Here is a 26,995-nt window from a genome sequence, read left to right as displayed (position 1 = left end):
CCATGTCAGTTGTATGTTTAGGAGGATTCCCCATCTGTAGGGTCATCTGCAGACTGGGCAGTGAGTGGTGTCTTTGGTGTCATGTGTTACCCACAGAATATGTATCTGTGAACTGCAGAAGGTAGTGGATAGCAGTCTGTAGATGGTGAAAGCCATGACAGTTACTGACTTCATATCCCTCATAGGACATATGTTGCAACAAACCCTTTTACAACAGTAAATGTATGAAGTTATCATAGCAAAATGTCAATATTGGCCCTGTGTATGTGCTTCCAGCCACAACTCAGTCAACCTTTGTACATATGTCATGCATTAAGAGGTGCATATGTGCTGTACACCATAATTAGTGTCATCATATCTGATAACAAGCCAATGAGATATCAGACTGCTACACGTGTTATGTACAGTAGGAGTTATATTTGATGACATAACCTGGACATACTGTGGTTGTTTGTACAGTACTGAGGTCTGTGTACTTATGGAGAATGTTGACAGTGTGTGTGTATTGTTAATATGTACCTTGGCCTGTGTGCAGACTGTGGAAGTTGTCATCGTCCTAGTTCCCATCCTATCTGATGTTACATGCTGCTCCACTGTATGTCACCATATTGGCTTACATGTTTGTAGGGCCATACACACACATGTCCCATACCACAGTCAGCCATCAGACCAAACCGTGTAGTGGCCCAGTATATGTAGGATTAGTGTGTGAGGGGCACATATGAGGATGTCCATACACTGTAATATCATGCTAGCTTGCCATATGTGGCTGTGTTCTCATTGGTTGTGGTTATGCACTTTCACACAGGTGTATCTTACCTTGTGCTGTGACATGCCTGTACAGCCTGCTATATATGCAGGTACATGTGCTTTCCCCCATAGGATATGTAGCCCAGTATTGACCCAGTATGCCTGTAGCCTGCACAGTGCATTGTTACATACCTAGCAGCTTAGTGTACTTACCTAGTGAGATGTCATGTGCAGATACTTGCCAGATGTACTGCTGCCGGGTCTCCCTTAACAGTCATGTATGTCAGACAGAGCAGTGGGATGCTGTACAGATGTATGTCAATATCTAGTGGGTAGTATGTGGCCATGGTACCCCTGTACCAGCATTTATTATGTGTCAGGTCAGACAGGGGTGTGTGAATGCATAACCTATGGTGGCATATGTATACCAGTCATTATGTGTTATACCCATCTACATGGCTGTTAACATCAATATTGTCAGGCATGGTACACATGTTTTGCGCTAAGGGGTTCTGTGTATACCTCTGGACTGTACAGAGTGTGTCAGAATGTCCATACATATTGGCCAATATCTCTGCTGCAGTCAACAGAGGCAGTATGTGCTAGCAGCGGTACTTTACTATGATGTCCTTATTATGTCTGTCAGTAGCCAATCACACACATGTAGAAAGCAGATGTGACCTTCCACACACACCATGTCTGTAAAGACAATCCCAATTACAGTAGCAATAGTATATAGAACTGTAATAGTACACAAATAAAGGTTTACCATTTCTGCAAACCTGTGTGTGATTTTTTTTTGTCCTATGACCTCTCGGTGGGTATATGTTGCAGGCAATGACTTTCATTTGTATGGGTGGCCCATACAGTGTCAGGTGTTCAGGTGTGAACTGTAGGCATAGTGGCTTTTCCATATTTTGTGCACCTTCTACATATGTATCTTACTATACATATATCTGCATATGCATGTGTAGTCACATGTATCTCTATATACATGTAAAAAAAAAAAAAAATATATATATATATATATATATATATATGTGTGTGTGTGTGTGTGTGTGTATATCTGTATCTGCATATATGTATCTGTGTATATGTATCATGTAGCTTCCACATTTTACATTTCCTATGGGAGCCAGACTGTACTGCATGATATGTTACCAATACCAGCCTGACATCATACAGGTGGGATGTAGTACTGTTAACATCTTGTGGCCATGTCATGTCAGGTCCTGGTTATGGTATCTGCAACACTTGGTAGTGTATTGCAGGGCTGACATGTTTGGTTGTGGGGGGGTATGCCTATTCGTGCAAGACTTATATTTCTTTGGGGGCTCTCAAACCCATTAACGGTGCATGTGGACATATTTGTTTTTGTTAATCTACCATTGCTGTCTACAGATGTATGGCCACATATACCTATATAGATATATATATATCTGCTTACATATATATAACTATGTATACCTACATAGCTATATATCTGTGTACATATATGTACTTTGCTTTGTATATGTAGACATATAGGTGTAGACATATTTAGTGTCGATGTAGGCATTTGCATGTATATATGTTCACATATATTTATATATATGCATATATTTCTAAATATGCATATATATATATATATATATATATATATATATATGTGTGTGTGTATATCGACATATATAGATATGTTGTATCTGTTTAGATATTAATATACATTCTCTGTATTGTTGCATGACTGGGCTTGATAATATGTTTCTTAAAACCTCAGCTTTATGTATATCTGGCATAGCTTATGGGTAAATCACTTTGTCTAGGGTGTGCAGGTGCCTGGGTTTGATCCTTGCAGAGGCTTGTTTATTTTGTTGCTGGACAGAAAACAGGCCATTGGATACACAGTTATTAAGGCACTTTAAAGCAGTTGTAAGTGGGTTTGCACAGAGCTTAGCACTGCTAACTTCCGGATATAGTTTCTTACACTCAGTTAGCTTCTGAATTACTTAACCTGTGTAGGCAGTGCTTACCCCCGTGCAAACAGGCTTAAATCCGCTTACTGCTGTTTAAAAGTGCTTACTCCCACTTACCCCCCTACTAATTTCTTTAAAAGAAAAGAAAAAGGGGTTGATAGGAAAGTGGTAAAAAAAGGAGAACAAAGAGGGAAAGACAGTAGGGAAAATAGCTCGGGATGTGCAGGAAGGGTGTAGTGAAGGTCCATAGCTGCCCATTTCTTCTACAGCAACAGCTGTGCATATGCACTGAATTTGGAGGTAGATTTGGACACTCAAACCCCTGGGTGGGGGTGAAGACAACAATAATTCATTGTGATGCCAATTAGATCGGATTACTTGTGTCCAGTGGACATGTGTGTGAAATGGACAGCTATGTATGGGGTGATATTTTTTTGTGGGAACAGATTGCTTTTTTTGGGGGTTTTTTGTTTTTTTTCAGGTGATAGTGGGATTTTGGGGAGGGGTAGTAGGTATATTTGGAGAGGTATATTGGGTAGGTTAACATGACAAGACAAACAAGATGCATACAGGTGCGGTATATGACACATGTGGGGGGTAAACACCTTGGACGGAGAGGGGTGTTTGGAAGTCACAAGCTCATGAGCCCCCAAATGGAAACAGTGGGACTGAGGTCCCCACCCATGGGCAGTCACCACTGTACCTTCACGGTCCCAAAGGTGGCTGTGCTGGGGACTGGGTAGGTGGGGCAGACTCACCCTCTAATTGTGCCAAGCGGCCCACAAGCTGGCGTAGCTGGTCTCAAATCCCCTTGTAGAGCTCCCTACACACCATGGCCAGGACCTGATGGCAGGTGACAGGTACCTCTCTGCCCCCGCTCCCAAGGGGGGCAGAGCCCCATCCCCTGCGAAGGTTCCATCCAAAGGTGGTGCAGGGCCAACAGAGGAGAAGGTCCCAGGTTGGGCCCCAGATGTGCTGGTGCCCTGTACCATGGCCAGCTGAGGTGGGACAGGTGGGTCCGCTGGGACCAGCTTTCTCATATGAGCTATGGTGTTGCAGTTTTATGAAAGATATCAGTTAGTAATAGTCAACAGCATTCAGGATTAGTTATAACGGCATGCATCAGTATATTCCCATTAACCCAAGACACCAGATTTACAACAGATACAGAGCGAGCAGAACACATGCATATATGGGACAACAGTGGCCATTACAACAGCATGCAGGTTTCATTGATGGCAACAGGCCACCACTATGGGAGTATTTCAACATGGCACATGCATAGAACCAAATGTGAATATTTATAAACCAATAGGACATATGTCCCAACAAAGGTTTAGAGTGTATACGTACCCATTCAGGTGTGTAATTAGGTTATTGTAGCACATATGGTGGGTGTGAGAGAGAGAGATCAATTAACAACTAATATATCCCTGTAGTTTCACTACTTTCTTAGTCACTGCAGTGATCTGTCCCTTGCATGTATTATTACACTACTCAATGTCCTTACTTTGTACAATGGTATGTTTGTAGAATAGTATCTACATGGACTGTGTCTTACATATACTCTACACCTCTTACCTGTTATAGCTGTTGAGGAAATCATTGTTAACACTACCTGACAAGTTCTACACATAATCCCAGATTCCATGCTTGTAGACAAGTATATTAGTGAACGTGTTGTACCTACAGTCTACACCTCTTACCTGTTATAGCTGTGGGGAAAATGTTTGTTAACACTACCTGGCAGATTTTACACATACTCCCAGATTCCGTACTTGTAGACAAGTATATGAGTGAACTGTATTGTACCTACAGTCTACACCTCTTACCTGTTATAGCTATGGAGAAATATTTGTTAACACTACCTGAAAAATACTGCACATACTCCCAGATTCCATGTTGATGTTATACACATACCTAACAATCCATTATTGCACACACTCTGGTCAAGGCTTGACAGGCTGCAGGTTTTAATATGACATATTTTGGAACATCTGTCATACACTTTGGGTGAGATGCTACAATGACAGGTTTGTTTTAATATACATTCTCTTTTTATGTTCAGGTCTGACTATCCATTATATGTCAGTATAAGCAGCCTAGATTTCTTGGATCATCACACTGATTTGTCAGGGGAACAAGTTACCAGGCAGCAGATTTGGGCCATTTATATGGACATGCTCGACAGATCAGAACAGCTGACGGGTATGACTATGCATACAACTTACTACCTGGACATTCTGTTACAGTCTGTACAGTTGACAGTTATGATTATTCTTACAGAGTTCTATCTGAACATTCTAGCAAAGTCTGTATAGTTGTTGGGTCTAATTATGCATACAGCTTTCTATGTGAACATTCTCGCAAATTCTGTACAGTTGTGGGGTATGATGATGCATACAACTTACTATCACTCCCGGGATTCAATCCCCTGCTGTGTGTGGTAAAAATATTATAGTTGACATCACAATACACTGTTCTATCAGGGAATTGGTGTAAAGCATTCCAATGATTTCTGTCTAAGTCTCCCTCAGTTGTTCTATATGACTGTCCTCCTGGGACTTCCAACATTGTTATACTGAACTTTCTACACATTTTAACTGTGTTCAACACTGTGGGTAACACTGCTTAATACAACAGTATTATTTATAGAATGCAACACTACAACAACATATGAAAGCCGAATGTACACAAGCACTCCAGGGGTTAGAGGTTCATAGGTTCATACTAGGCTATCTGCCCTAGGGCATTTATAAGCCTAGCCAGGATGTGTTTGGCTTTTGCCACCCATTTTAAATTAATTTTGCTATGCCCTTTTTCGAGGTTAATATACTGTGCCTCTGTCTAACAGTGACACAGAAGTGATACCCGGGGTAAACCTATGATCTCCCATCCACTCATCAAGATTCCTCTTGAAGAGAGTCAATGAGGGACTCTGCCTAACCTGGACTGGGATTTTATTCCAGAGTGAAGGCAGCCTCTGGGTTATGAATCTGTTCCTCCAGCATGTCCTATTTATTTCAGTGCTGAGGTTCAAGTCTCTCGGGTGCGTAGCTCGATGGGATTTGGATTTTCTAAGGTGCAGCATGTCCATCAATTCCGGGTTGGACATGGCTTTATACGTCAGGCACAGATCACCTCTGAACAGGCAGTATGCCACTGAGTAGAGCTGGAGTTTCTTTAACCGGGCAGCATATGGCATCTGTTTCAGCCCTTTGATCCTCTTGGTGAGGTACTTTTGGGGTCTTTCCAGTTGCTGCAGGTGTCTGGTAAGATACATCCCAAAAGGGGCATTGTACTCAATTATGGGCCTGATGAGGGATGAGTAAAGAGGCACAATGACCTCCCCTGATCTAGATGTGAATCCTTTCATGATTAGGTGGGCTATATAAAATGTTTTTCTAACCACTTTGGCCACGTGGTTGTCAAATGAGAGATTGCTATCAACTTGGGTCCCCAGGTCCCTAATTACTTCTTCTGTACTTAATGGATTACCACCTATGTGGTAATTTGTGGGCACTTTATTTTTGCCAAAGGGGATGACTATACACTTTTTGGCATTTAGCTTGAGGCCATGGCTCTGGCACCAGTTGTCAGTTTCTATGAGGCCCTTTTGGAGGATGCTTGTGTCGGCTGGAGAGTCGATTATGGTGCCCAGTTTGCAGTCATCTGCAAACTTGGTCAGCCACAGTCCTTCCGTGTTGGCCTGTACCTCCGAGAAATATATACCAAACAAGAGAGATCCCATGACTGAGCCTTGTGGGACACCACTTGTAACTGGTTTGGAGTCTGACATGGCTCCAGCAATTCTAACCATGTGGGTTCTGTCCTTGAGCCAGTTTGCAATCCATCTAGTGACATAGGGGGTTATATTTAAGCTGTTGAGCTTATCTATAATGCCCTATTATACTTTTATTCACAAGATATTACTCCTTTTTTTCCATGCAACCTACATGACAGTCTTCCTGCCATATTGTCTGGTTTATTCAGTACATCCCATACACAATACATTTTTATACTGGTACAACACTTTCTAGAACTGTTATATGTATTTGTTATGACAGTACATGCAGGAATATTACTAACCTGCCTCGCGATGCAGCCTTTGCAGCCTAGCAGCATGGGCTTGCTGGTTTGCAGCCCGCTCATCTGCAGCTGTCAGAGAAATACAGTGATATTTAACCATTACCTATCCACAGTATACACAAGCTAGGCAATCATTATGTACATAGTAGAATGGGTACTTAGTGCTGGTGCATCGGCCATTTGCCTTGTTTCTTAGATCCAGTGGTCCAAGAGATCACCCCTCCGCTGCTTCAAGTCAGCATGGTGATGCCTGACCTGCTCACCAGTCCGGGGGATACCAGTGGCACTGGTGAGGTCATGGGCGAGACTGCCCCAGGCATCCACTTTATACTGAGTGCCCTGGTACTAACCCTGCAGTAGTCTCTCCTCATGGTGTTTTACCAGGAGCCATACAATGAATCTGGACTCTTGGGTGCCCCAGCGCTGTGCTCTAAATTGAGTGCCTTCCCCAACTCCAACCATTCTGCCCACAGTAGGGAGCTGCAGACAGTTATGGAATTATTGATGCCTGGAGGGTTTAAATGCACCCGATTTCCCACACTTTCCCATGAATGTACGGTTTTGAAAAGGCTAAGCTATGGGCTCACCTGCCTACCCAATGTTGGCATTACTTAAAGGGGCATACCACTGGACAGATTGAGTTAGCCGGCCAACACATTGCTTACACCATGTAAGCTGACCTGTGCAATGCTTGGCATTGTTTAATGTCTAATTAGCATTATATTTTCCTTTTGCCATTGATTTATTATTTGTTACATGTTATATCTGTGTCTGGTATCTGTGATTCATGTGTACATGCACTGTATGGGATCCTGTGGACTTCAACAATTTATTACACTAACACCTCACATCTGGCCTTACTGCAGTACTCCAATTCACATATTTATGTTATGTATCTAAAACCATTGCTGTAAACAAAGTCATACATGAAGTCTATTGTTAATACCAGGGAATCATTCGTCCCATGTGGGACAACCCAAAAATTGGACTACATTCTTTGCGATAACACCATGTCTATGAAGGTAAGCATGGTTGTGTTCATATGTGCATGGACTACAGCGTGTGGAAGGCCTACGATACTTGGGTCGGGACAATGTACAAGATGAGTCCCGAGGGGAGGAGGAGTGCAGGGTGGGCAAAGTGTGGTGGTGTGGTAGCTACAGGCCGGTAACCAGAGAAGGGATGGTGGCTGCGTGTGTGCAGCGGGAGGGGAGTTGGAATTGTGAGTAATGAAATTATGGGTGGAGGAGAGGCCGGGTTGGATGGGCCTGTACTGGTCAGTCTGCCTAGTGGGTGGGGGAGAGGGGAATGAAATATATGAAAATAACAGATAATTGACAATATAGTTAAACCATTATTTATATAGATCAAACAAAATACATTAAACTTGGTAGTGTATTGCAGGGCGGACGTGTTTGGCTGTGGGGGGGGGTTTGCCAAATACTACAAGACGTATATTGTTTGGGGCCTCCAAACCCCATTAACGGTGCATGCGGACATATATGTTTCTGTTAATCTACCATTGCTATCTACGGATGTATGCCCATATATACCTATATAGGTATATATATTTGCTTACATATTTATAACTATGTCCGTATATACCTATGGGGATATATATCTGTGTACATATATGTAACCTGCTGTGTATATCTGGACATATAGGTGTTGTCATATATATGTGTAGATGTCAGCATTTGCATGTATATATGTTCATATATATCTACGCATATATTTCTGACTATATATATATATATATATATATATATATATATATATGTAGTATCTGTTTAGATATGAATATAATTACACACACACATACATCTAGATGTTGGTATACATTCTCTGTACTGTTGCATGACTGGGCTGGATGTTATGTTACTGACAACATCAGCTGTATGTGTATCTGGCATGGTGTAGTGGAAAAGCCCTTTGTGTATGGTGTCCATGGTCCTGGGTTTGAGCCTTGCAGAGGCTGTTTATTTTGTTGCTGAGCGGAACACTGGCCATTGGATACAGAATGATTAAGGCACTTTAAAGCAGTGCATCTTCATTAGACAATAATTTAGTTATCAGGAGGGTAACCTGTAGTGTCGTGTGTATACTAAGGTTGTGTGTTTCCAGTATACCTGAATTAGACGTTCCTATTAGGTTTTGTGTGCATACCGGACAACCTTGTGTGCCATGTATGCTTTGTGATACCTACTAATAAAACCGTTAGTGTAAACAAAGTCACACATAAAGTCTATTGTTATAACCATGGAAACATTCGTCCCACGTGGGACAACCCAAAAATTGGGTGACTTTCTTTGCGGTAACACCATGTCTACAAAGGTAAGCATGGCTGTATTCATATGTGCATGGACTACAGTGTGTAGCAGACTTAAGATACTTGGGTCAGGACAACATACAAGATGAGTCCCGAGGGGAAGAGGAGGAGTGGAGGGTGGGCAAAGTGTGGTGGTGTGGTAGGTATGGGCTGGTAAACAGGGAAGGGATAGTGACTGCATGTGTGCAGTGGGAGGGATGCAGAACTGTGGGTAATGAATGTATGGGTTGAGGAGGGGCTGGGTTGGATGGGCCTGTACAGGTCGGCCCGCCTAGTGGGTGGGGGAGAGGGGAATGAAATATAGAACAATTAAAACATAAAAGAAACATCATTTTAATTTCTATTTAAATAAAACAATTAAATTAAATTAAACCCGGTAGTGTATTGCAAGGCGGACATGTTTGGCTGTGGGGGGTATAGTAATTCATACAGGACATATATTGTTTGAGGCCTCTCAACCCCATTAACGGTGTACGTGGACACATATATTTCTGTTAATCTACCATTGCTATCTACAGATGTATGGCCATATATACCTATATAGGTATATATATTTGCTTACATATTTATAACTATGTCCGTATATACCTACGGGGATATATATCTGCGTACATTTATGTAACTTGCAGTGTATATGTGGACATATAGGTGCTGACATATATATATATATATATATGTGTGTGATGTCGGCATTCGCATGTATATATGTTCATATATATTTATACGGTTCCCTATCAGAAGCCTGAAACACTATAAGCCTGAAAATCAAAATCCTGAAACCAAAAGCCTGAAAACTCAAAATCCTGAAAACCCAAAATCCTGAAACTCAAAATCCTGAAAACACAAATAATGCTAATATGCCAATACAAACACACTAATATCTACCAACTGACCTTAACCCTAACCCTAACCCTAAGGTCCGTCACTATCGCACACTCACCTAACCCGCGCCCTAACCCTAACTCACTTAAACCGCCTAACCCTAATTCTTGTCACTATTGCATACATGTCTAACCTGCGCCCTAACCCTAACTCACTTATACCGCCCCTAACCCTAACATAAAACCAACCGCACACTTACCTGAACCCAACACATGACCTAACACCACAGGGCTAACAATAGCAAAGCCACAATGACGTCAGTATGTCTATTTTGTGTTTTCAGGATTTTGAGTTTCAGGATTTTGGGTTTTCAGGATTTTGAGTTTTCAGGCTTTTGGTTTCAGGATTTTGATTTTCAGGCTTATAGTGTTTCAGGCTTCTGATAGGGAACCATTTATACATATGTATATATTTCTGAATATTTATATATATATATATATATATATATATATATATATATATATATATGTGTCACCTTCAGTTGACCGACACGCCGATTCGCCGACACGCGGAAGAGGAACGCGAACGGACCGACAACGCAGTTGACCAACACGCTGGAATCTCGACAGCCGGAAGACCGACAAGGGGAATGTGTAAGTGCGACTTGGTAAGTATGCGATAGTGAGGGATTTAGGATTAGGGAGCAGACAGGTAAGTGTGCAATAGTGAGGGATGTAGGGTTAGGGTGTGTGAAAGGTGAGTGTGCGGTAGTGTCGGAGTTAGGGTTTGGGTAATGTAAGTGTGTGTTAGTGACGGGGTAATGTTTTAGGGTGGGTTAAGTGAGTTAGGATTAGGGTGCAGGTAGGGTGAGTGTGCGGTAGTGTCGGACCTTGGGGTTAGGGGTGGCTAAGTTAGTTAGGGTTAGGGTGCAGGTAGGGTAAGTGTGCGGTAGTGTTGGACCTTGGGGTTAGGGGTGGGTAAGTGAGTTAGGGTTAGGGTGCAGGTAGGGTAAGTGTGCGGTAGTGTCGGACCTTAGGGTTGGGGTTTGGGTTAGGGCTAGTGGATATGTTATGTAGTGTACTGTGTTGTTTTCGTGTAGTGTGTCGGTGTAATGGTGTTCGGTGTTTTGCGTTGTCGGTATTTTTTGTTGTCGGTCTTTTGGTGTCGGTGATTTGTGTTTCGGCGGTTTGGAGTTTTGGTAAATCGAAGGTGATCCATATATATATATATATATATATATATATATATATATATATATATATATATATCTACATATATAGATATGTTGTATCTGTTTAGATATTAATATATTTACACTCACACATTCATCTAGATTTTGGTATACATTCTTTGTACTGTTGCATGACTGGGCTGGATGTTATGCACCTGAAAGCATCAAGCTTATGTATATTTGGCATGGCTTAGTGGTAAATCACTTTATGTACGGTATGCATGGTTCTGGGTTTGAGCCTTGAAGAGGTTGTTTATTTTGTTGCTGGGCAGAACACTGGCCATTGGATATGAGTGCTTAGGCACTTTACAGCAGTTGTAAGCGGATGTGCGCATGTTTGCACAGCGGTAAGCACTGCTACCTTCTGGTTACAATTTCTTATATTCAGTTAGCTTCCACATTCCTTAATCTGTGTAGGCAGTGCTTACTCCCACACAAACGCACATAAACACGCTTACTAGTGCTTACATATGCTTACTACTGCTTAGTTGTGCTTAGACCTGCTTACTAGTGTTTTATTCATTATGACACTGATACTTCACATGTGCATTTCCTGCAGTACTCTAGTTCATAAATATGTGTTATTTAGTGGGTTTTGTAACAAAAACATTGGTTATAATGTGCTTTGTCATGTAAAATAGACTGTGCTGCAGTGGGACTCGAATCGGGAATGCCTGCTCATTAGGCGAATGCTCTGCCCACTACATTTTTGCTGTGTTGCTTCATTTGAATATATCTTCATTGGTGTCCTATTAAGCCTTTTAAGCTAGTTTAATGGAAGCTAAGTGATGGGCACACCCGCGCCCCTATGGTTAGCTTTAATCGGATTTTTAGAAAAAAAATAGGGTTTCTTCATTTTATTTATATATATTGTTGCTGTTGTACAAATGGGGGACTGTTGGTGGGGATATGTGGACACCTATGAGCGATCTCACTCATTTCTTAACACTTTCTGCTGTTCTACATTGCAGGGGCATGTTTATTCTGAGAGCTCTGCTGTCAGACGCGCCCGCTGCACTCATACATGCTCCGTGTAAGCCTGGGAGCTCAACCAGCGCACCTTCATTAATATGCATGGCACGCTGCCATCCTGCTCCTACATGGGCGCTTCCATACAGGACTAAGTTAGGCCTGCATGGAAGATTAGTGAATCTGGGGGAATGTGAGATTTGCATACAGTATACATCATTTGTGTTCATCATTTAATTTTATTATTTTCATTTGCAAAATATGTTATGATATTTAATTTCTTTTATATAACTTTATGTTTGTGTGTGTGTGTGTGTGTATGTGTGTGTGTGTGTGTGTGTGTGTGTGTGTGTGTGTGTGTGTGCGTGTGTGTGTGTGTGTGTACGTGTGTGCACATGCGCGCATGCGAGCACGTGTGTGTGTATGTGTGTATGTGTGTGTGTGCGTGTGTGTGTGCGTGTGTGTGTGCGTGTGTGTGTGTGTGTGTGTGTGTGTGTGTGTGTGTGTGTGTGTGTGTGTGTGTGTGTGTGTGTGTGTGTGTGTGTGTACGTGTGTGCACATGCAGCATCTGAGCTGCGTGTGTATGTGTGTGTGTGTGTGTGTGTGTGTGTGTGTGTGTGTGTGTATGCTCACATTGACATTCAGGCTTCTTTGAGAATCAGGAGGAAAAAAATAAAAGACAAAAGGAAAGAAAAATGAAAAAGGAACTGCCCCACTGGGGAAGCATAGAACTGAAAATTGTGTTGTACTACTAACTATTTGAAATGGCTCTTCAGTGTAAGTCACTGCAACCTGCTTATTGCTCAACCTGCAGACACTACAAATAATAACAAAGGTTATTGAAAAGTAAGTGTATACAGTCAAAAATCTGGGGACATGATTATCATAAATTTTAATACTGAATGGCACATATCTGTTATCATTTCCAGTAGGATTGAGGAATACTCATATTTGCTTTTAACAACTGAGAGTAAGGCAGAGTAGAAAAGTTAAATAAACTATAAATAAACCCCTATGTAACCCGCTGAACTGACAATTGTCTTACAGATAAGATGTAGACAATCAAAATATGGAAAATTCCTGCCACAAAGATACCAGTCTCCAACAGAGTCCTTCAGGGTTCTGTGCCTGGATCTCTCCTGCTTGGTTTCACATTTTCTGAAGTTAAAACCAGTGCCAAAGAACTTTGGCTGACTAAGTTTGCAGATAACTGTACGCTAAGAACAGTCACTTAATCCCCAAATTACTGAACCATCATGCACAAAGATTTGTCCCAAATAAATACCTGGTGCCAAAATCATAGACTGAAACTAAATACCAAAAATGCATTACTGTATCCTTGGGATGTCGTCTACCCCAGGAAGCTACCACAATGACAATATACCCCTAAGAGTTGACCCAGTTGTTCGAGATTTGGGCACTTATCTAGAAAGTAACATAACTTTTGACCAACATGTGTCCATTGTTGTAAGAAAGTCTTTCTATATTGCACAGCTTATAAACAAAGGAATTGTGTCAGACCTAGGGATGTCATTATCCCCCTTTACACAGCCCTCAGTAGGCTAATCATTGAATATAATATCTCCTTTTGTATGATTAGACACATGCAACAAATGGAACACCCACAGGGATACCTTGCTAAAAGTATAGAAGGCCTAAACAACATGTCCTACATGGACTGGCTCAAAGCCCTGTCACTTTACTTTGTATTCTGCAGACTTTTAAGATGTGGCCTGTGCCTGGCATACAAGGTATCCTCTGACCCATTACTGATGGAATGGTTTACATTGATGAGTGCTTTTGCTCAAACTTGATTATATATTCATGTGAGGTGCAGCAACCATTCAGAGAAAGAGATAGTAAGAGAGAGTGAGAGAGAGTGAACCTGCTGTACCTTTGTACCTTATCTGAATACAGTAGCTGAGCTCAAGCAAGGAAAGCCTGGCAGCCATAAGGAGGGGATGAAAGGGGATGGAAGAGTCGATGAGGAATTCAAATGCCAGTCAGGGGTGTGATTTAGATTTACTGAGAGGGCTTTAGGTTTAGGGAGTGGGAGAGATTTAGGGTTAGAGAGTAGGAAGCAAGTTTTAGGTTTAGGGAGTGGAAGGTGAGTTTAGGGTTAGGGTGTGACTTTAAGTTTAGGGAGCAAAAAGGGAGTTTGAGGTTTAGGGAGCAGGAGGCAAGTTTAGAATTAGGGAGCGGGAGTTAAGTTTTATGGTTAAAAAGCAATCAAGGACTTTAACTTTAGGGAGTGCGAAAGGAGTTTTATATTTAGGTTTAACTCATTCACTCCAATGGAGTTCAGGAAGTTTGCACTGTAACTTCCAATGGGCGGAGCCTAAGCCTTTTGACAGAATCAAATTATGTCCTCACATTTCTAACAAATGTTAATATGTTTGTAACCATAGGGTTTATGAAAGAAGTATAAATGGCAAATCCTTTAGCACAAACTATTTTTATAGTGGCAGTATTCGTTAGGTCTTAAACTGAATTTTATAAGTCACAGTAAACACAGTAACTAATACTTTTGTAATATTTTGCAAACAACTTAAATATCTCAGCAAACTCAAGTTAACACACATACTGTCAGCAGAATTTTATTCATCTAGCTGAAAACTTTCATATGAGGCTAAGGAGTTTTCTCTGTATTACTTGGTTGTTGAAATATTTAGAAAAATGTCAAAATTATACCTATATAAATTAATATAATAAAACAACAGTTAATATATCTTTACCTGCACTAGACAGAGGCCAAATATTAATGCAGATGAGTTTGCCATTGTGTAAGCTTTAAGATGAAATCTTTTAAAACCTTGTATGTAGCATGGTTTGGAATTATTGATGCAAATATGAACAAGTAATATTTGACACCTAGAGGCGTAAGTAGGAGTTAACTGCAGATGCACCTGGAAGAATCACTCAAATGCAATGAGTTAAGGGGTGGGATGGGGAGTTTAAGGTCAGAGAACAGGACTGGAGTTGTAGGGTTAGGGAGTGATCAGGGAGTTTAAGATTGGGGGTGCTATGATTATGGTTAAGGAACAAGTGGGAGTCTTAGGCTTAGAATTAAGGCTCTGGTGGGGCTATGCAGTTCAGTGGTGGAAGGGCTAGATAATTAGCTAGAATTAGGTTAATGGGAGTGAGAGCACTTGCCATTTAGAGAAAGGGACAGTTATCAAGTGCAAAGTGAGCTACTAGCATGCTAAGCACTTCACCAAAATTATTACACTTGAGAATATTAACTGGAATTCATGTTAGTGGTAGATTTTTATGAGCTATTTGCGTTTCCTAAGTTCTTCATTGACTATTTTATGAGAATCACTGGCAGTGTTCTCATTCATGTCTGGGTCTGGGGTACGGGTGTTTCATATAATACCTGTGTGTGTGTGTGTGTGTGTGTGTGTGTGTGTGTGTGTGTGTGTGTGTGTGTGTGTGTGTGTGTGTGTGTGTGTGTGTGTGTGCGTGTGCGTGTGCGTGTGCGTGTGTGTGTGTGTGTGTGTGTGTGTGTGTGTGTGTGTATGTGTGTGTGTGCACGTGTGTATGATTGTGTCTGTGTCTTTGTGGTCATGGGAGATTGTTCTTTTCTCTTGAGGTATAGTCAACACATACTGACTATATTTAGTGAGAGGTACATTAAGCACAGCAATATACATTGTGGGTCTTATACCTTTAGACAATTAAGTTAAAACAACTGGTGTTCTGTTACTGTCATTAGTTTGCTTTGCTGTGTTTTGTTTTATTTGTTATGCAGTTTGCTACAGAGCTGTTCAGGAGATGTGGCACCATGTAATGATGCATGGTGGTGTCAAAAGTCACAGTTGCAGAAATGCTGCTTAACCAGTTTAAAAATAAATCTTGAATTATTAGCTTACTGGGTCTATATTAGGAAAGCGAAAAGATGTTTAGTGAAATACATAAATGTCAAACCGTATAGCACAAAGTGGACTTAGAGCGAAAGTCGAAAACAGCGAAAATGGAAATATCGAATTTCCATGGTTGGCCCATCTGTGGATTAACTGCATATGGTAAGTTTTGGATAGTTACGGAGTTTAGGATAGGGTGCGGGTTAAGGTAAGTGCTTAGATATGTAATGTATGTTAGATTTAGTGTAGGGTTAGAGGTAGGGTTTTGTTAAATGTATGTATGTAGGTTATTTATTTTGTTTGTGTATATTTTCATAGGGGAAGTGTGCGTTAGTTATGGACCTTAGGGTTAGGGAGGGGTTAAGGATAATGCATAGATAGTTTTGTATGTGGGGTTTAGTAGTGCTGGAGGTAGGGTTTTGTTAAATGTATGTATGTGGATTATTTGTTTTGTTTGGGTGTATGTCTGTAGGGGACATGTGCGGTAGTTACGGACCTTAGGGTTAGGGAGGGGTTAAGGACAGTGCATAGTTAGTTGTGTATGTGGGTTTAGTGTAAGGTTAGAAGTAGGGTTTTGTGCTTTACTTTAGGTTAGAAGTAGGGTTTGGTTAGTGTATGTATGTGGTTTATTTATTTTATTTGGGTAGGTAGTATATAGCTAGCGGTAGGGTTGGCCGACTATGACAGTTTGATTTTTTTTCACTGTTTAATGCGTTCGGGATTTTCACGGTTCGCGGTATAGGGGTCGATGTTTTGGTATTTGCGCATAGGGTTTTTCGATTTTGTAATATAGACCCCAGTTTACTTTAACATTCTAACTGCATAAAATAGCTAACTCAAAAAAAAGAAAATGAATAGACACAAACAAAGTCCAAACAAAAACATAAAGAGCGCCAAACTACTTCTGGATTCACTGCAAAATTTCCTTTAATGGTAGAGTTGAAAAGGACTTTCATCTTACAATATGAAGACTTCTTCAGATGGTACAAAACTTGAGTCAAATGTTGCTTTAAGAACTTGAGTTTTAGTAGCAGGGTCATCTATCACATGACATCAGCTGAAGATATTTAAACAATTTGACTTAAGTTTTGCACCATCTGAAGAAGACTTCATATTGTAAGATGAAAGCGTTTTTTTATTTTATTATTTGAACTCTGTCATTAAAGGAAATTTTGCAGTGAATCCAGCAGGGTTTTGGCTGTCTTTTCATTTTTGTTTGGACTTAGTTTACATAAAATAGTTATCATACAACTAATATATAAAGTCTGCAATGCAGTGAGCTAGTAAGCAACCTGTATAGAGAAGTTCTAAATAAGATTAAATTAAAATACTGTTAACCATTTCTGTAATGCTTTGAGTAAAATGAGTGAAATTGTTAAAAATGCAACTTCATAATTCCCCGATGCATTCATTTTTATTTTTTTTTTTTTCAAAATACAAATCAAGCAAGTTGAGATAAGGTTTGAAATACACAGATAATACATGCTTGGTATCTTTGAATACTATACAGTGATATTCTGTTCATTAAAATACTGAAGAAAACTGAAACAAGGAAAAAAAAATAAAGGCTGTTTTAACATATTATTACTTCCTTGCTTCTGAAGATCTTTTTTTTTTTACTTGGCAGTATTATGTTTACATCTTTTGCTAAATCAGATATCTTGTTAATTACTATACCTAAAATGATCTTCTTTCTATATATATGTTTGTATGCACGGTTATTCATCTGTTGACCGGTTAAAGCAGATGGAACTACATTTTGAATAATCATACAGAACTGGTAAATATAAAGAAAATGTTTTTAAGATAACTAAACTAGTATTGCCTTTTCAACAAGCTAATTAAAACATGTTTTCTAGGGTTCTTTGTGGTCCCATATTAATTCTCCAGGGGAAGTATCTCTGTTAGATCATTTGTTACATCAATTTTTAGGGACATTTCAGAGCTCTTTGGCTCATTGCTTGTCTGCTATTTCTCAAGCTGTCTTGCAAAATGAAACCCCTCAGGTAGCTTGAATAATAAAACAGATGATTTTGCTACAAAAATCAACAAGACATTTGATGTGGCAAGGGACAGTAAATATAACACCATAAAGTCCCAAGGATTATCTTCAGAAGCAAGGATGCATTTTTTTCCATCTGTTGTGTTTATACTCAGAACATCTGAAAGGTATGAAATGTTTTCATTTCATCTATGCCAATCTTTCATTCTCAATGTTTTACACAGGACTCAGTACCGAACATAAAGATAATTCAGACAGCTGAGATGATCAGTAATGTTTTATAATACAATGATTTTTTTTGCCAAGATACTGACATTTGTGTTGATTTTCAGACATGTAAGTCACCAGCAGTAATATTTGAGACTAATTTTAGCTCACCCTTTGCATGAACTTCTACTGATGACAACAGGTAGGTGGCTACACAGCCTATTAGTTCTGCTGCATCCTGTTTTCTATGAAGTCAGCAAAAACTGCATGCAATTGAAACTCCATGGCAAAGAGGCCATGTTAAAAAAATACTGTTTAAACAGCCTCTTGTGTGGTTATAAAGCAAAGGGATTGCTTACATAAAGGCTGAGTTCAGTTAGAGCATGTCACTGTTATTTATAATAGTATATTCCAAGATATGAATGTATGTAAAGTATATATAGTATATTCCAACATATGTATGCAAAGTATATACAATATATTCCAACATACATATGTATAGTATATACAGTATATTCCGACATATGTATGTAAAGCATATACAGTATATTCCAAAATATATATGTAAAGTATATACAGTATACTCCAACATATGTATGTAAAGCATATGCAGTATATTCCAACATATGTATGTAAAGTATATATAGTATATTCCAACATATGTATGTACAGTATATATAGTATATTCCAACATATGTATGTAAAGCATATACAGTATATTCCAATATATGTATGTAAAGCATATACAGTATATTCCAACATATGTATGTAAAGTATATACAGTATATTCCAACATATGTATGTAAAGAATATACAATATATTCCAACATATGTATGTAAAGTATGTGCAGTATATTCTAACATATGTATGTACAGTATATACAGAATATTCCAACATATGTATGTAAAGTATATACAGTATAGTTCAACATATGTATGTAAAGCATATACAGTATATTCCAACATATGTATGTAAAGTATATACAGTATATTCCAACATGTATATGTACAGTATATACAGTATATTCCAACATATATATGTATGTAAAGCATATACAGTATATTCCAACATATGTATGTAAAATATATACAGTATATTCCAACATATGTATGTACAGTATATACAGTATATTCCAACATATGTATGTACAGTATATATAGTATATTCCAACTTATTTATGTAAAGCATATACAGTATATTCCAATATATGTATGCAAAGCATATACAGTATATTCCAACATATGTATGTAAAGTATATACAGTATATTCCAACATATGTATGTAAAGCATATACAATATATTCCAACATATGTATGTAAAGTATATACAGTATATTCCAACATATGTATGTACAGTATACACAGAATATTCCAACATATGTATGTAAAGTATATACCGTATAGTCCAATATATGTATGTAAAGCATATACAGTATATTCCAACATATGTATGTAAAGTATATAGAGTATATTCCAGCATATATATGTACAGTATATACAGTATATTCCAACATATATATGTATGTAAAGCATATAAAGTATATTCCAACATATGTATGTAAAGCATATACAGTATATTCCAACATATTATGTAAAGTATATACAGTATATTCCAACATATGTATGTAAAGTGTATACAGTATATTCCAACATATGTATGAACAGTATGTACAGTATATTCCAACATATGTATGTAAAGTATGTACAGCATATTCCAACATATGTATGTAAAGCATACACAGTATATTCCAACATATGTATGTAAAGTATATACAGTATATGCCAACATATGTATGTAAAGCATATACAGCATATTCCAACATAGGTATGTAAAGTATGTACAGTATATTCCAACATATGTATGTAAAGCATACACAGTATATTCCAACATATGTATGTAAAGTATATACAGTATATGCCAACATATGTATGTAAAGCATATACAGTATATTCCAACATATGTATGTAAAGCATATACAGCATATTCCAACATACGTATGTAAAGTATATACAGTATATGCCAACATATGTATGTAAAGCATATACAGCATATTCCAACATAGGTATGTAAAGTATATACAGTGTATTCCAGCATATGTATGTAAAGTATATACAGTATATTCCAACAGAGAAGCTGTTCTGAAAAAAGCTATTAAATAGGGTGTCACATGTTAATGCCATGCAAAAAAGCACACATTTAACACAGATCATGCAAAATTCAGTCTAGCAATTAACATCATATCTATATAAAAAAATCAGTGGTGGTGAAGGAAAATTAGATAGTTATTGATTTGAACTTGCCATCTCCAAAGAAAAATACAGAGCTCCAGAGAAACAAAAATGAGTATGTTTCAGCTGAGGTCTCATTTAGGAAATCACAAGAACACCAGTATTGAATAAAACAGTTGCAAGAGTAAATACAGATTATTTTTCAGAACCACAAAAAAATCAGTTCTTATTTCTGTGTCTTTAGAGCAGTCATGAAACCCATACATATTATACAATAAAAATCAATAATTAGATTCTAAAATGGCCGCTGACTAGGAAACACTGACTTCTGTGTGCTCTTACTACTACCAGTTAATCTACTAAAATCACCTACTGCTGCTGCATCAAAAACTGAAAGAAAGGACTTTCTAAAAATAAACTAACCAAGATCTACTTACTTTTTGAAAATTTTTCCTCCTTTCTCTTGGATCTAGGATACTGAAAGGCTCTCCTACCTTTTCTTCCAGCAGTGGTGTAGCAGTGCCTACAGCCACATGTGCCTAGGCCAGACAGCATTGCAAGAACTCTACAAAAGCACAAATAAATAAGCAAAAAACAAAACTTCAATCAAGATGGAGTAAATGGATGCGCAATCCTCGAAAACTAGGCTGGCATTAGTTATGTCTCCCGAGAAAGAAACAACCACTAAAAGACAAAAAAACAACTAGATCACAGCCTAAGGCTCCATAACAGTCACAGTCACAGAAAAACAAAACTGAGCACCCCCTCATAATGGAAGAACTGAAAGCAGCTCTTACCCCACTTCAGTCTAAAATTCAAACATTTTCCTCAAAGCTAACCTTGTTTGGTAACAACTTTGAACAAATTATTTCAAGGTTGGACAAGAACGAAGCAAGAACTATGGACAATGAAATTAAAATACAGGAACTTCAAAAAAACACTTCTGCCAATGAAGCCTTTATAAAGGACATGCAGGAAAAAATAATTGATCCGGAGGCTAGAGCAAGGCGTAATAATGTGCTGATCAGAGGTATACCTGAGAAGTTTGAACAACCACAACTTCTCAATATTGCAGAGGAAATATTTGGTCTCTTCTTGGAAAACAAAGATCTTGCACAAACATTTACAATTGAGAGAATACACAGGGCTGTGAGAAAAGCACAAGTCCCAGACACACCCAGGCAAATCTACATTAGACTACTAAATGCCTCACATGCCCAATCACTCTTGCAAGCTGCAAAAAACAAGAAATCCATTATATGGAGGGGATCAAAAATTACAATTGCCCAGGACCTGCCACTTCCTATAAAACAATCCAGACAAACACTATTGCCTTTCTGTAAGTTTCTGATAAATAAAAACATAAAATTCCAGATGAAATATCCAGCTACTCTCTCCTTTCAGCACAAAAACATCACATACTTCATCAAAAATCTTCAAGAAGCGAAATCCATGTTTCAAAAAGCATTTGGTGAAATTCCAGCAATCCACAGCTAAGCACAAAGCAAGAAAGATTACATATCCAGCCATCCGAGCATCAAAGCAAATAAACAAACTGACCTTAATAAAAATAAATGATCCCACATACCTCTAAGCCTCCTACTGATGCCCTGCAAATGATCTGATGAAAAAGCAGACCCAAAACTAACTCCTTAACTCAGCGATCTGACTGATGTATTTCATCAACTTCTGTCTTTCCAGTTTTCTTGCTATAAAGCAACTCTCCGTTTCAGCGTTTGATCAGTAGGCCAAAAAAGTTTATCCTGATGACAGAGCGACCTATGATCTACAAGTGCAACCTGATAATATCACCTACAGGAAAACACTTGTTCTACTGTGGTACCAACTCAAATTATGCTATGTGTGCACAGCCGTCAAAGCGAGACTCCGCCCTCCTATCTAAACCCTCTGTGCAGGAAAAACTGAGAACCTATGGCTTAAAGGAAGGAAAATGAGTCTCTGTGAACTTTACAATTATGCGTCTCTGCATTAGCCAAGGAAGAGATGCCAAATGTGTCCTTTTGGTAACCTGTTAGTTTTTACATCCTTTATTTTTTGCTCTGTACGTTTTATTGTCAGAGACAAGCTTTTAAGCTAAGAATCCTTTATTTTGGCCTGGCCTGGGACAGAGCAGTGCAGATGAATGGCCTTATTTAAACGCCTTGACTGCTGATGATATCGACTACTGTCAGTTTTTCATCATAGAAGAAAGAGGCAATTGTTTTGGAATAGAGACTTTGTTGAAAGTTGTTGAAAATCTAATTGCCATGCCAACTGCCTTTGAGAGAATTTGTTGAGTCTAAGAATATTGTAGTCTGATGGCAGTGTCTTGTTCATTGAAAATGTTTTACCTTGCCAGGATTCATTTAGTATGAGAAGCTCTGGAGGGGAATCCAGTATGAAATGATCCTAGTTTACTGTGTGGGCCATTGATGTTGAGATGGAATAGACTGAATGTAAGGGGAATGGAGTAATGGCTGGAAGTGTTATGATAAGGATTAGTTTAATGTGTTCTGGATGCTTGACCTGGACTAGAATGAGTATCTCCATTGAGTAGTACTTGTAATCTTATCAGACAGGTACATGGGTTTTAATATATGTTTTGGAGGACTAAGGTACTTACTAGCTTTGATGGGAGAGTAGAGTGGATTCTATACAAATGTTAGGCCAAAGAACAATAGAAGCATGCTAGAGCATGGTAAAGTAAGTGCAATAGTAGTGCATTTCTGCAATTCCAGTTAGAGCAGACAGAACACATTAACACTGTTTATGCCAAAATGACATTGGACAGGACTGTCAAGCTGGCATATTTAGCCACAAATGCACATATCCCTATGCCAACCCACAGAACTGCACTGTATCTATGACCTGATGCTAATAATAGGTAACAAGGAGTGCACTGTAGAACTCTCACTGTTTTAAACAAGGTTTTAAATGGAGCAGAGCAGACCATGAGGTATGCACACGGGGCTCTACTCTAGCTAAGTACAGGCAGGATGATTTTTCTTAAAATCAGCATAAATAATGCAGGCTAAGGCCCTATACTGTTGCCTCGATGCCCAGGGCAATCTAGGGAAATATCAGTTAAATCCTATGATTATTGCTGGTAACATGTAAAATTTACTCATATGGGTTAAATGCAGGTAATTCAGCAGTTCACATTATTGCTGAACTGTCATACAACTGCAAGATGCCACAGACACTCACTACAATAAAGATATTTGAATGAGAGTTCTCTTCAAATTTAGATAGCTGGGCATATTTTGCAACCTAGATACATGCTTACAGTTACAAACAGATACAAGTGTAAGGGGCAGCGAAACTACTGGCATATTCAATTGTTCTTCTATACATGTTTTTTTTTTTTTTTTTTTTTTTAATGCACCTTTACTGAAAATGGAGCAAAACTGCCACAGAGCACCACTGTTCGCATATACGTATTTAAAATTGGGTAAGTGTAGGGCTTTTGCCTACTTTCGAGTGGGACCCTATATTCTCCCTAGCTATCGTATGATCTCCAAACAACTGCATTGTGGTTAGCCATATCAGAAAAAATGATTTTCTTATGCAACCGTGGCCAGGTATAAGAGGTAGCCTATATCTGCTCTGTGATGTAAGACTCCTGGGTACTCCCAAATAACTTGGATGCAGTTAGCATACTAGGGGTTGTAGGATTCAGATGTGGAGAAAAGTAAGTGACCATCTAAGGTCAGCCCATTAACTACATGTATGCACAGAAAGCTGAACAGCTGATGCGAGCTGTCTGAAATCTTTACACAGGAAGTAATGGATGGACTAGTATCTTAATTAAGACAAAGTAGGGAGAGAATGTTGTATTACCCCAAGGGGACAATAATACGATAGTCCACTTGGTAGGATTATTTGTACTGTTAGAATTCTGTTTAAAAAAAGAAGAAAAAAAATTTTCAGCTATATGTACAATGTGTTTTGTGTTAACTCTTTTGCTTGAACCAAGTACATGTATTGGCTCACATTATAAGTTAACTAACTAATATAACAAATGTCAATTTTAGAGCAAGAAGTTCAAGTGTGGTTAGCAAGTTGGATTTTGGAATGTTGGTAATCCTTTGTAAAATAGTTAGTCATGTAAATAGTATATTTTTATCTCTTTCAGATAGAAGTAGATTGTGGTTAAGCACGGGGGGGGGGAGATTTGAGAGAGAAGGTTGTCACTATACCCTACTATTACTATATACCTATCCCAACAATAAAAAAAAAACAATACATATATATAAAAGTTTCTGCTGGCACTCCAGCTACTTATTCCTACATAATCTATCTAAACCCTCTATACGTAAAATCATTCAACTCTAGCAATAAAGTCCAAATCCTACCAACCCAGTAAATAAATCCTAATGTTATTGATAGATTCATGGAATATTAAAGGGTTACAAAATAAAAAAATGGAGCCTAGTACTACATCTTATTCAAAAATCTACTTTTGAAATTACTCTTATTCAAGAAACACACATGACAAAGGAGCAATGGGTGAACGACACTAAAAAGAAGTGGATAAAACAAATAATAGCTGCAGGGAACTGCACGGTCTCCAAAAGGGTAGCAATAGTTGTTAAAAACTCTTTCAGAGGTTCAATCATAGCCACTGGTGGAGATCTAAAAGGCAGATGGTGCTATCTAACATGCTCAATCCCACGCTTTAACAAAGAAATACTTATACCAAATGTCTATGGATCTTGCTTCCATCAATTATCTTTCCTATATGAAATATATTCACTTATCAAAAAATTCCACAATCACCTAATCATCCTTGGGGGTGACTGGAACATGACCATTAGACTGGACCTGGACAGAACTTGCAAATCCAACAAACAACATTTGGGTATTACTAACACTCTAAGTGATATAATGGATGATTTTAAGTTAATTGATCCTTTTGAACCTTTCAGAAAAGACCCCTCTGTTAGTAAGTACACATTCTTCTCAGCGTACCACAAATCCTGGTCCAGGATAGACTTTTTTTTTAATCTCAGCACTTTTTTCATCTTATGAAATAGTACATAACAGTGACCCTAGAACTATCTCTGACCATGCCAAAATGAATATTAAATTAAATATATATAAAACTAATCATGAGAACTGCATCCGTACAAATTGGTCCCTTAATACTAACCTCTTGAACAACAAGACCCTTCACCAAGAAATCCAAGAATTCCTTTCACAGTCTACAAGTTCTTTTGAAAAGTCAGACATCTCCCTAGATATACAATGGGCAGCAGCTAAAGCCACCTTAAGAGGTATCCTTATCCAAAAGGCATCCCTAATTCAGAAACAGTATAAATTGTGTACCTTGGCACTAGAAACAGAACTAAGAAGACTAGAATCAGAGTTGCAAACTAAATTTTCTGTAGATATTGAAAAACAGATAATCACCCTTCAAAAACAACTATATGAATTACACCTGAATCAATACTCTCTTATGGAATTCAGACTTATTCATAGATATGCTGAATGGGCGCAAACCACTTCTAAACTTCTAGCAAGAATAATAAATATTAAGCCCCCACCTACCACGATAAAACAAATTAACCATAGAGGTAAATCCTTCTTCACAGATAAAGAAATCATACATGTATTTCAAGAAGTGTATAAAAAAATCTATGGACCCAATTACTCGATTTAGAAAGCCTAGATGATCCTTTCCTAGATGAATTTCAATTTCCAGTAATAAGTGACACCCACAACAAACTGCTAAAGGTGCCTATAACCGTGAAAGAAATAATTTTAGCCATTAATAAACTGAAACCAGGTAAAGCCCCAGATCCAGACAGCTATGTGTCAGACTTCTACAAGGCCTTTAAGCAAGTCCTAGCTCCCATTCTACTCAAGGTCTATAATCATATAATCCAATTTGGCATTTCCGACTTATTTATTAATAACTCCAAAACTATTCTTATACAAAAATCAAACAACACTAACCTCACTACAAATGACTATCGCCCAATTGCTTTAATTAACCTTGACATAAAGATTCTATCATCTGTCCTGGATATAGATTAAAAAATATATTACCGCATATCATATCCCATGACCAATTAGGTTTCATGAACAATAGGCATGTATGGGACAACACTCTATCTACTGAAGCCATAACTAATATGACAAAGTATGACAAATCTCCCAAATATGCAATTTCGGTTGATGCCCAAAAAGCCTTTGACAGGGTTAACTTAAACTTTCTCTTTAAAATTATGAAACACTTCTCTATCCCTGATGAATACATCAGAATGGTTACAACCCTCTATAATAAGGCATCTACTACCCTAAACATAAATAAGAAGAATTCAAGTCCAATTCAAATAATAAACGGTACAAGGCAGGGCTGCCCGCTTTCACCTTATTTATTTAATCTATATCTTAAAGTCCTCTTGTTAAAATTAAGCCAAAAAACATTCCATCATCCAGTCTATATATATAAAATACCAGTGAAATATACCGCCTTTGCAGACGATCTAAATATTTGCTTGGAACTACCTTCAACTGATCTTGATAACATTTTAAGCTCTATTG

This window comes from Protopterus annectens, chromosome 10.part0 (genome assembly GCF_019279795.1).
Source record: "Protopterus annectens isolate FY-2018-M chromosome 10.part0, PAN1.0, whole genome shotgun sequence".
Taxonomy (NCBI): Eukaryota; Metazoa; Chordata; order Ceratodontiformes; family Protopteridae; genus Protopterus; species Protopterus annectens.
This window is presented reverse-complemented; position numbering follows the sequence as displayed.